Source organism: Fukomys damarensis, unplaced genomic scaffold, assembly GCF_012274545.1.
Source record: "Fukomys damarensis isolate Sample0158 unplaced genomic scaffold, DMR_v1.0_HiC HiC_scaffold_27, whole genome shotgun sequence".
Lineage (NCBI taxonomy): Eukaryota > Metazoa > Chordata > Mammalia > Rodentia > Bathyergidae > Fukomys > Fukomys damarensis.
The window spans coordinates 14,564,234-14,576,309 of NW_022900939.1; the positions used below are offsets into that span (position 1 = coordinate 14,564,234).

General features: G+C 44.3%; 1 long non-coding RNA gene across 1 annotated transcript; it reads left to right on the plus strand.

Annotated features, from left to right (window-relative positions):
• The first annotated feature begins 7 nt into the window (after positions 1-7).
• LOC104854179 lies at positions 8-11,207 on the plus strand. Its single transcript, XR_002024979.2, has 4 exons — positions 8-290; positions 1,166-1,319; positions 1,966-2,151; positions 5,690-11,207. It is a non-coding gene; the product is annotated as an uncharacterized LOC104854179 (long non-coding RNA).
• The last annotated feature ends 869 nt before the right edge of the window (positions 11,208-12,076 follow it).

The window sequence follows — 12,076 nt, forward strand, 5'->3', positions numbered from 1 at the left end:
GGCGGCGCCCACGCGGGGGCGTAGGAGGAGGGGGAGCCAGAGTCTGGGGCTGGGTGAGCGAGGTGCGATCTCTGGCCTAGATGGAGTGGGGTGGGGCGGTAGCGGAGTCCCTCGGCTTGGACAGCTCCAAATCTTCAAACTTCACGCAGACCCCCACCTACAGTACTGCGCTCCCGGCTCTGCTAGGCGGAGATCTGGGCGGGTCCTTTTGCTTTCTACCGTAAGCTTGGCACTGCCGTATGCAAATTCTCGGAAACCTCTCCCAGCCCCAGAGGGCGTGACTCCAGCCGGTGAGGAACCTTCTGTATCCCTAAACTTTGAACCGACACCCCCTCTTTCCTAGCGCGTTCTGGGCCCACTGCAGGCTCTGCGCTCTGAGCTTGGCCATCCCGCCTACCCCAGGGACTCAAACCTCGCGGTGCAAACAGCTCAATCGCTCATGGGTTCATTCAGCAGAGACCAGCTGTGGTTCCAGTCTGGAGCGGTGAAGTCCATGGCTCTGTGTTCAGTGCTCAGGGGTCTTACGCTCAAGTGACAGGTTTAGGCTGCCTAGAGCACTGTAGTCTGGGATGTGCTGGGGAGAGGGACACCAAGGACGACTACCCTGAAAAAACGGTACTGTTTTCTCTCATGAGGAAAGTGAGGCATTGATAAGGGATGGGCTTTCTCGGCATCCTCCGGTTAGCAAGCGGAGAAGCCAAAAGGCAACCCCAGGTCCACTGGTGAAATACCACTTGATTTTCTCTTTTCCAAGAAAGTTCTGAGCATATAGTCAGCATCCTCAAAATTTAAACTATCATTGAGTCATTTTATTTCCACATTGCAATTTTCAATTAGACGCAAACGAGCAACAACTTTGTACTGCATTAACCTACTGCTTTAATGATAGAGGAAAAAGCAATGGTGGGGAGAGAACAGAAGAGCAAATCCAAACCCCTCCTCATCTTCCAGCCACTCTTAGGTGGCTTCTATCCACCAGGACATCTCTGGGAAGCTAACCCGCCCTCTCCTTTGGGGGTGCAGTTCATCTGTGGTCTAAACCTAGAATTCCCAGGCGAGACAACGGATTGGGGTGGAATGAGGGTGGAATCCACCTCTGGAGAGCCACAGTTCAAATTGTGTTTCCTTACACGTCTTTCTTTTCTCTCCTTTTATCTCCCATCAGGTGTACCTGGGTGTTATCGCTTTAGTGTATCATTTGGCATTGTGCATTTTATTCGCCAGTGAGCCTTCTCGAGTTCTAGGGCAGACACGCTAATGTTTGTTGCTGAGCACTGGCATCAAAAAAGAACCCGTGTGAGGCCTTTCTGCGCTGACCAGTATGTATATTTTCATGTATTTCTACCGGGGAGATCAGTAGAGGCTGAAGTGTAGGGTCTTTAGTGAGTCTGTTACGAACCACATGGTAGCTGTAGCACGCCTTTTTATAGCTCTTATCTGATGAAAGGATTACAATGGCTCCCATATGGATGTATCAAAATATATTAATTCATTAAAAGGTATTATATTCTTGCGCTGTGCAAGCTCCCCCTCCATCTTTCCCTAGTGGGCAAGTACTGTATCTTATCAAATTTATATTTATTTTACCACCTAGCATTGCATGTTACACTAAATAAGAGCTCAATAAATTGAATTTAATTTTTGTCTTTTGGTTTAACTTCTAGTAGGATTTTTTTAAATACTGCCCTTTCAGTTTAGACAAACTGTAAGCAAGATCTCCACCTTGTGGCTGTAAATAGAATGTCATGTAATTAGGCAAAATGTATACTTTTACCTGAAGATTAGTGAAATTAAACTCTGAGAACACTAAGTGACTACTATAGCCCAAGCACATCTTACAAAGTGTGGGGAAATTAAGGGCAGTTGGTGCAGCTGGCTTTGTGGCTGTTGAAGCTAGGAATAAATAACTAGCGGGATCCTTCACTGCATACTGCACAGTCACTCTCATCCATTGTTTTATTTTAGGTCCTGTTGACGGGACTCGGGACCTTGCACTTGTGAGGCAGACAGTGGAATCACTGAACTAAATCCCCGGCCCTCTTGTCCATTGTTTTATGGCCATTTGGGCACAATGCCTGGCACTTAGTGGGTGTTCAATCACAATTTGATGAATAAATCATTGGGATTCTATGAAATGAAGCCCTGCGAGTAGTAAGTATCAAATTTTAAAGGGCTACCTTACTACTAAAGAGCACAAAATAAGAACTTTCATTAATACTGAAAGGAAAAACATTGATGGGGGCTTTGCTTAAAGACTGAAGGAAGAGCACATGGTTTGGGGTCTTCACATCCCACATCCCAGTATCTCCCAATCTTGGTATTGTTACTGACGTAGAAACTGGAGCTTAACAAAGTTGGCTACCATCTTCCACCTCAAAAGATGGACTGATATTCTCATTGAACAGTCCATTGTTTTAGTCCCAGGACTAAATGTGTCATATACCAGAACAGGATTGAAACTTAAAACAAGTTCACTGAAAGCAGAATTACAGAAAACCAAAGGAACAGGTGCACATACACCTACTGGCCCTGTGAAAATGCAGTGCAGTTTTAAAAAAGGCATTTGATTATTTCAGATAGTGCATGAGGACCCTTGCTCTCTTTCCCTGCTGGATGAAAGCCCTTCCATTGTCCTTTATTTCCAAGCTTGAAGGCCCCTCTCTCCCACCGCAGGCCAAGCCACTGTGGCTGTTGGGATAGACAGAACGTCACAGCTTCACCTTCAGTCCTTTCTCCTGGCATTTGTTGGGGGATGCGGGAAACTGCTTGCCCATCCCTAAACAGGACCTATTTGTACCTTTAAGCCTCTCTTAATGCTCCTCAGAGTTCCTCCTGAACCCGTTCCTGCTATATTCAAAGCTACCCATTGAGCAGTGCCTCCTGGGGAAGACAAGGGAGGTAGGAGTGAGTACTGGGAGCAGGAAGGAGGCTGGAAGTTGGAAGATTTTCTAAGCCTGGCATTTCCATTTTCTGGCTTGTTTCTTGGGCTAGCTTCTCATTCTGAGTCTCAATTTCTGAACCTGAAAAATGAGGATAATAAATCCTACCTAACTCATGGGGTGGTTTGCAGCTTATGAAATATGAATAGCAACCATAACAACAGTGGCAGCAAACACTTCCTGAATGCTCATTATGGGCTTAGTGTGGGGCTAAGCTCTGCATGTGCTTTCTCCCGGTTGACACCCCAGTAATATCATTGTCACCCCCCAATTTACAGATGGGAAAACCAAAGCATAGTCAGTAACTGCCTGAAGTCAAACAGCAGCTGAGCGACAGGGCTGAGGTTCAAGAACTCTTTGCACATTGTAATCATCTGGGGCAACGTCAAGAATAAAAATCACTGCATTAAAGTTGGTTCAATCCAGATTAAATCTTACTTTGAAATGTTCTCCACGGTGGCTACTAAGTGAATTGGTTAAGAGCATAAACTCTTAAGCCAGATTATCTAGATTTCAGACCTAGCCAATTATTATTAGTAGTGTGAGTTACTTAATCTCTGTGCCTCAGTGTAATCATCTGTAAAATGCAGCCATAATAGTATTATTAGCATTACCAACAATATATGTAATATCTAATGTTTAATAGTGATAGTGACAAATGTTGTAAGGTGATGATTATTATTGTGATTAAATCTGTCATTGTGTTTCTTTTATTGTTTCTTTCTTTTTTTTCTTTTTTTCTTTTTTTTTTTCAGTACTGGGGAATAAACGCAGGCCTTTGCACTGAATTACATTCCGGCCCTTTTACAATTTTTTATTTTGAGACAGGGCCTCTCTAAGTCACTAAATTGCCCAGGCTCAGCTTGAACTTACCTTCTTTCTGCTTCAGCCTCTCAGAGTGCCCAAATTACAGGATGTTCTGGTTTATACCTAGGTGTTCCCCCCAAAACATCATGCACTCATAGGTAGGGCTTTGGGAAGATGATTGGGTCATAAGTGCGTGACACTCATCAGTGGATTGGTCCAGGGATGAGCTGATAGCCAAATGTGATTTGGGAGGTGAGGCCTGGTTGGAGGAGGTGGATCACTGGGGGTGTGGCTTGGAAGGGTCCATCTCCCTCTTTCCTCCCTGGATTTCTCTCTCTCTGCTTCCTGCTTCCTATGCCATGACTTGTTTCTCCTCTGCCACGCCCTTCTGCCATACGCCCCTCTGTGTTGGGGCTAGCAGACTACAGACTGAAACCTCCACACACAGACTGTGAGCCAAAATAAAGCTTTCCTCATTATAACTGTGGGTATTGGATATCATGTCTCAGCGGCAAGAAAATGACTAAGAGATAGGCTCACACAGAGCTAATTCCCAAGTTTAAAGTACTTGAAAGACCACCTGCATGTTCATTGTTAGTTTTCCCCTTCTGATTTCACTGTTTCCTTGCCCAGTCAGGGGTCTTGTCTTCCCCCTGCTGTCCTCTACCAAGTCTCGCTTAGTCTTGAGCAGCCCAACAGGACCTGTATAGTGTTTCAGGGCCTCACACCCTCTTTACATCCCAACTGCCACCTTCCCTGACAACTTCGCAACTTTTCTTCTCCACAGAGCTGAATCAACTGGCCTCTTCAACACAACGCTTGTTGAAAGTCCAGAGCCTCCAGCCAGTCACAGGCAGCCTGCTTCTGGCTTCCTCTCGCCATTCTACACTTTTCAGTCCTGATCTTTTCAGGGTTACCTGAATCACAGGTTCTTTCCAAAGATAGAGGCCTCCAAATGAAACCCTTCTATGGAAAGGAAGAGAAAGAAAAGAGATGTCAGAGAGAAATATCCTATGACTCCTACATTGGCCATTACTCTTTGTCCTTGGGCAGCTTTCTAACCCTCAGAGCTAATTTCCTTATTTATGTCTTGGATGGTGATTGAATGTTTACATTCCCTCCCAATTCATATGTTGAAATTATGATGCTCAGTGTAATGATGTTAGCAGGTGGGGCCATTGGGGGCGTGATCAGGCCATGAGAGTCAACCCCTCATGAATTAGACTAGTGCAGATATATAAGGGGCCCCTGTGAGCTCTCTAGCCCTCTCTCCACCATGTAAACCTGGAAGAGAACCCTCAAAAGACACCCAATCTGCATACAACTTCATCTTGCATTTCCAGGTCTCCACAAGTATGAGAAATACTTGTTGTATAAGCTACTTGGGCTGTGATATTTGGTTATAGCAGCCTTAACTAAGACATTCCTTGTTTTCCATTTCCTTTCCCAGGATGGCATATTGTTTTTCTGCTTGGGGATCCTTTTCCTTTTAGTGTGTCTATTGTCCATGATATGGTTCTTCCAAAGACTGCTCTTCTTTACATACTGGGTGCTGCATGCCTATAATTCCAACACTTAGGGAGGCTGAGGCAGAGGATTAAAAATTCGAGCCCCACCTGGGCAAGTTAGCAAAACACTGCCTCAAAATAAAGAACAGGAAAGGGCTGGGCATGTATCTCAGAGGTAGAGTGCCCTGGGGTTTGATCCTGAGCTTTGGGGCCATTACTAAGTAAAATAAGAGTTACTTAAATGTAAGCACGGATCCTGCAGTATTTGATCTGATTAACTGAGAAGGCTACTATGGGGTAGGTAGTATTATAAACATGTATATGCCGGACCAAGGGATGATTCATGTTTCAGTGGGATGGCGTGAGATTTCAGCACAATACTTAGAATGGGTCATGATTCTTATGAATTATTTATTTCTGGAATTTTCCATTTAGTGTTTTAAAGCTGGAGTTGGCCAATTGTAACTGGAACCATGGAAAGTGACTACAGAAAGAGTCGACTGTGCATGTCCGATTCCAGCTAGAGCCTATGGAGAGCTAGAAGGAGGCCGGCAAATGTAATAGTCATTGAATGCAATTCACCTATCTGCCTGAACCAGTCTTGCTTTGAAGAACACATTGTGTTTCTGGAAAGAAAGTCGAGGTTGACATGAACCCTTTCAATTATGGTGAGACCGGCATTTTTAGTTCTCTTTATTCCTTTTGGCTTTCTTTTGGACCTGCTTTTGAAGAAGGTTCGTGTAGTTACTGGTGTTAGAGACTAGAATCTAAAGGCTGAAACACTGGTGAGTTAATTTACTAAAATATGTAGCAGTTGCCAACACTCATTTGAGTCCTTGTTACAGAAGATGTTGGTGAGGATTCTGGACAGGGCATCTAGGGACATGAATATCCTTCTCTACCATAATTTAGTTCAACAGACATTTCTTTTCCAAATTCTAAAAGGTAAAGGACAGGACAAGAAGTGACAAGGCATTAGATTTCCTCTTGTCCTGAAATGCCTACATCAAGGAAGTTGGTTGTCTTCTTCTTATCCTCTACTTACCCTTCCTCCCTCTTGGCAGCTCTCCATCTTTCTACTGTGAGCCTTGTGCTTGAAGGAGGCTGGATTGGGCTAAACCAGTCATGGAGCATTTAATTCCTTGCTAATGACTAGTTAAGGCATAAGCACATGACATGATTCTGGCCAATAAAGTTCATTGGGAGGTTCCTGGAAAAGATGTCCTCCTAGGTAGGAGGCCTAGAATTGGAGCAGTCAGAAAAGCAAACTAAATTTACACTTTTTAGGATGGCACAGCAGAAAGATGGAAAGAACCAGAGGTCCTGGTGACGTTGTCATGCCTCCAAATTAATCAACTCAGGAGCCACCTTTCCTTTGATCTTTGCTTGTAGTTTAACCTACTGTGAATTGGCATTTCTCTTGTTTACAACCAAAATGTTTCCAAATGATATACTCCCTTACATCAGAGCTTACAAAGTAGAGAAGGAAGAAGATGTGTAGATAAGTCTCCTCCATCACAGCTGGGCTTCTGGTCTGGCAGTGTGGCTTAGTCTGTAGAATATGTACTCTTGTTCTTACGAAGTCTACCATCTTGAGAAAAATCACCTAATCTGTCTGGGCCTGTTAACTCACTCATCTGTGAAGTTCAGGTGATAACTGACCCTGCCTCCTTATTGTGTGGATGAGATGTACCTTAAGCACTTAGTAAGTGTTCAGTAAATCTCATCAACTTCTATAGCTATTTTGGAAATAGCATAAAATAAGGAGTGAGCAGTTCTGCCCGGGAATTTCCAGGAAGGCTTCGACAAGGAGGCAGATGTTAACATGAGTCTTGAAAGGCAAGTTGGGGTTTGTAGGTCTAAGTCTGAGCGGGGAAAGACATTCAGGCAAGCAGAGGGAACAGGATGTGAGCTCAGCAGCCAGGTACCCAAAAGCAGATTATTGCATCCTTCCAGAGCTCAATTGCTTCATCCTTAAAAGCACTTGTGTGTGTCGGAGTAACTTAATCCTCTTTTGATAACTAACCTATGATTGTTTGTCTCAACCCATCCTGAAGAAATTCATTCAACAAACATTTCCCACTCAAGACAAGTGACTCTCAGTGGCTTTGTTGATTTTGTTCTTCACTGCTGCCTAGAGTTTTATTCAGTGCGCAATTAGCGATTCTGAACCTTCTCAGCCTCCCTAGGCCCCGCATCTCTCATCAAGCAGATAGATGTTGAAGCTTAATTAAGCTTGTAAAGCTTTCTGATTTCCTCCAATGAAAGGTGGCCCGTAAGTAGCAGGTTTTATTTTGGTGGCTCCTGCCCAGGGTTATTATAAATAGGACTCAGTGCGATGTGGCTGAGCTCTTAGGGTGATAATGTGTCAAGACCAATCGAGGCTGCCGAGAGCAGAGACATTATCATAATGGTCCCATCATCTGTGGTGGGTGTTAATGGAAGTGGATATGAAAAGAAAAAGCACGGCAGGCGGCGAGGCAGGCAGAGCGGTGGCTGCGAGTGAAATATCGCTGCTCCTGGGATCTCCATCATAATCATTAACTATATTAGCCTTGGAGCCATTCTTCTGCCATCTCTCTCAGATCAGGCTTAAATGGAAATAAAAAATGGATGCTTTAACTCCAAATGAAAATATATTCCTTTGCTGCTTTTTAAAATCCATTTTCATTAGAATGATGGCCAGCAGGTAAGTAATTTATAACAGGGGTTCAGTGCCGTGCAGATGAGTGGCCTCTGAATTGCAAGCAGCCTGTGTGGGAGACCGATGGACTTGTGGATCCAGGAAAGATGTCGCTGTTGGACTGAAAAGTAGCTGGTAAGAACGTGGAAAGGCAAAGGAGACTTACGGACACTTGCTGGTGGTGATGGAGAAAAGAGAGATAGCTTTGCATTTCCACATTGAGGTAGAAGCGGTCTTCAGTGATAACAGCGCAGGTCCAGAAACCTGGGCTCCAGGTTTTATCCCTGAAAACCAGCTTTCTGCACCCTTTACACCCTCAGTAACATCTGGTGCTGATAATGAGCATGGTGATGGTGTGACCCTGTGGGCAGTCCAAACCTCCCTACTCTTTTGAGATTCAGTTATGTTCGCTCCACATTTCTGTTCTATGGTCTATGAGGTCCAGAGACTTTCTTCCTGTTTCTAAGAGTCCCTGGAGCTTTTTCAAGCTCAGCTCTCTGTGTCCACTTCCTGCATGCACTGACATGGGTGTGGAGATCCACACAAGCCTCATTCAGCCCCTTCCCCTCACTTGGCCCAAACAAATCATGACTTGAATGACCACAGAGGCTCTGAGGGTCACCCTGGGGAGCTGCATTGCTGTGCAAGGCCTTGATCCATCTAGTGGTCCACTCCTCCCTTTCTCTCTCCACCTGGATGCAGAGACAGGTGTCATTTCCCCCTTACATCATGTCCAACAGGGATTCCGTGTCCCCCAGGGTCTCAGCTGCTACCTCAGCTCAACAGATCAAGATTTCTCAAGATGCCACATCGGTCGCCCATCTGTATGTTCTTGGATGCAGTTTAACATCCCCTATGTCCCTTCTACATGGCAGGCAGTGTGCTGAGCGCTGTCTGTACTGCTTCTCTTGACGCACCCCTCTGTCCTCAGAGGTGTTAGTCCCCCATTTCATTGAGGGGGAAACTGGATCATCATGAGAGCTGGATTTGGCCTAAGAGATTTCTACTACATAAAAGAAGAAGAACTCCAACTCAAGACAAGTGACTCTCAATGGCTTTGTAGATTTTGTTCTTCACTGCTGCCTAGAGTTTTATCCAGTGCACAATTAGCTGTTCTGAACCTTCTCAGCCTCCCCAGGCAAATCTGGCAAATGACCAGAGTTACGTTAACTGCAGCCCAGGTTGAGCATCCCTAACCTGGAAATCCAAAATCTGGTATGTTTTAAACTTCAGACCTTTTGAGCACCAACATGATGCTGCCACGAGTCATGAAAATTCCCCACTTGACCTCCTGTGTTGGGTTGCAGTCAAAACACAGGTGCACTAAAAAATTGCACGAAATTACCTCCTGACTGCGTGTATAAGATGTATATGAAACACAAATGAATTTAGACTTGAGTCCCATCCCTGGGATATCTCAGTATGCATATGCAAATATTCCAAAGTATAAAACAGTTTAAAAACCTGAAAGAGTTGTGGCGTGCTGTCTATTCCAAGCACGTTGAAGTAGATGCTTCCTGTCACTCTCCTCACCTCTGCTGAGGGATCGCGCCTAGGCCCGCTGCAAGGAAATAAGTGGCAGCACGGCGGGCTCACCAGGGTTAATGACTTATGGGTGGGATATTTGTGGTTGGGGCCAGGTGTGGTAGCAGACCCCTGTCGTCTCAGCATACTGGGAGGCTGAGGCAGGATACTTTTCAAGTGTGAATCCAGCCTGGGCTGGCCTGATGGTCCTAGGGATGGCGCGAGCTCTGTTTTAGGATGCGGTTAACTTGGGTAAGGACGGTAGCATGAGAACACCTATGGTCATGTCTCCTCTATGTGGCCCTTTGCTGCTTTGAAGCTCTGTTTACATTAAAATGATGGTTTTACTCCCCGTGGGAGGCCACTATGAGCTTGCCACAGGGAAGAGGAGGCATCTGAGGTATGTTTGTTGTGTGCCTTGCACCCTGACTTGCTCCTGAATATCTCCACTTCCTTTTTATTTCACTCAAGTAAAAAAAGAAAGAAAGAAAATTTGGAGGGCGGTTCTTGCCACCTGAGTTCATAGAATGGCTACATTTTAGAGGCAGTCGGGGCCTCAGGAGTAGCGGGACCAAAGCAGAGGAATAATGGTGGTGATGTATTTATACAGCTCCCTGAGGCTTTGCAGAACAATCTTGTATGCCAGTCTTGTTGACTTTTCACAACAATCTGCTAGGAGGGTAGCAGGGCGAGGGAGAGTTACTATTTCTGCTTGTTCAAGGAGAAAGTCAAGCTTTAGAGAGTTATTCAATGAGCCCAAGATTCACAGCTAGTTTCTGACAGACCTGGAACTTGAACACACTTCGCCTGACTTCCACCCATGTGACGTCTGTGCACAGGGCTGCTAACAACTGCAACCTCTGTCACTGTCTCATTGCTTTTGTCTGGCTACATGTACATGTTACGTGTATATTACATTGCCCACTAAAACTGTAGCAATGAGGGCCGAAAAAGAAACCCAAGAACTGCTGAAAAACTGGAAAAGTTTGGTCTCCCTTCCATTCAGTGGTACTTTCATTTTTTCAGTACTTTGGGTGGAACCCAGAGCCTTTACTCTGAGCTACATCCTCTGCCCTTTTTATTTTTCTCTTTTGAGATAAAGTAATGATAAACTGCTCAGGCTAAGCTCAGATTTTTGATTCTTTTGCCTCAGCCTCCCACAGTGCTGAGATTACAAGTCTGTGCCACCATGCCCAGCTTCGATGGTACTTTCTATCTCACCTACCAGCATCTGTAATAGAAAGAAAAAAGTAGAGAAAAATGACCAAAAGGAGAGTGAGAGATTATTTTGAAATATTTTTCTGCCTGTTTCTGTTGGTTGACAAGTGGAGGAGCTAATAAGGGGAAGACAGAGTGAGAGAGAGGAAGTAATCATTGCTGATTGACTTATTTTCTGGCCTTTTTTCTTAAAAAAAATCTTTAAATGACTCTGATGTGGCTAAGAGGAAATGATAAGAAACAAAAAGCTTCCTTTTTTTTGTTCTCTGCTCCCATGCCTGATATCCTTACACAGAGTAAAACAAAGCCATCAGACAGAAGCATGGTACTTGACTTAGTCTTCTTTCCCTTTTAGAAGGCTGTTTGATTAGGGGCTAAGACACCTGCATGGCTGTTTAGGATCCTAGAGAGTAGTGGACTATATGGAAGTCTTCCCATTTTGTTTTTCTTGTTTGTAAAATGGGATAGCAATGCTTTCCTCGTAGGAGTATTGTGCAAATTAAATGAGATTATGGATCAAATAAAATACAGGTGAAAATATAGGTTTAAAGTTTTAATGTGAGGTGTGATCACAAAATACAGTGAATATTTAAATTTAAAAATTATTACAATAAAATATACACTGTCAGTAATTCCTCTCTGTTCTGTTTTGGTTTTTTTTATTTTGTTTTTTGGTACCGGGGATCAAACTTGGTTCCTTGTGCTAATGAGGCAGGCAGCAGAACCACTGAGCTAAATCTCCAGTTCCTTAATTCTGCTCTGAATACTCACCCTTACTTAGAACACACTTAGCCCATCATTCTTGCCTCTTTCTGAAGCAGTTCCAGAAGTCCTCTTTCGTGAGGGTCTTTAGCTGTGCTGTCACGGCTGCTTCAGTGTCCTGAATCGATTGAAAACATTTACCTTTCTTGTTCATTTTGACTTTGGGGAAGAGCCAGAAGTCACACAGAGCCAGATCTGGTGAACAAGGCGGCCGCGGACAAGGACAGACCTTCATGTTTTTAGGAGCCCGTCTTTCCACTGGCTGGTACTCAGCAGCAGCACTCACCATAATTTTGATTTCACATCGAAAGGACAAGAGAGGACGTCCAGAGCTGCTTCAGAAAGTGGCAAGAAATGATGGGTGGTGTTTGAAGTGAGGGGATTATTTAGAAGAGGATTAATGGCAGTGTATCCTTTAGTGTAATAACTTTTTATTTAAGCGCATAACAGAGATTGTGAACAGCCCTTAATCTTAAGAACCACACACCCAGCTGCGTAGGACAATGTCTGGGAGGACACATACTAACCTGTTTATAGTATCATTACTCAAGAAAGTGTCTATGGGGGACACACTTTGAATTTTTGACTGTGTACATTTTTATTCTATATTCCATAGAACACTGTGGGAACGGTGT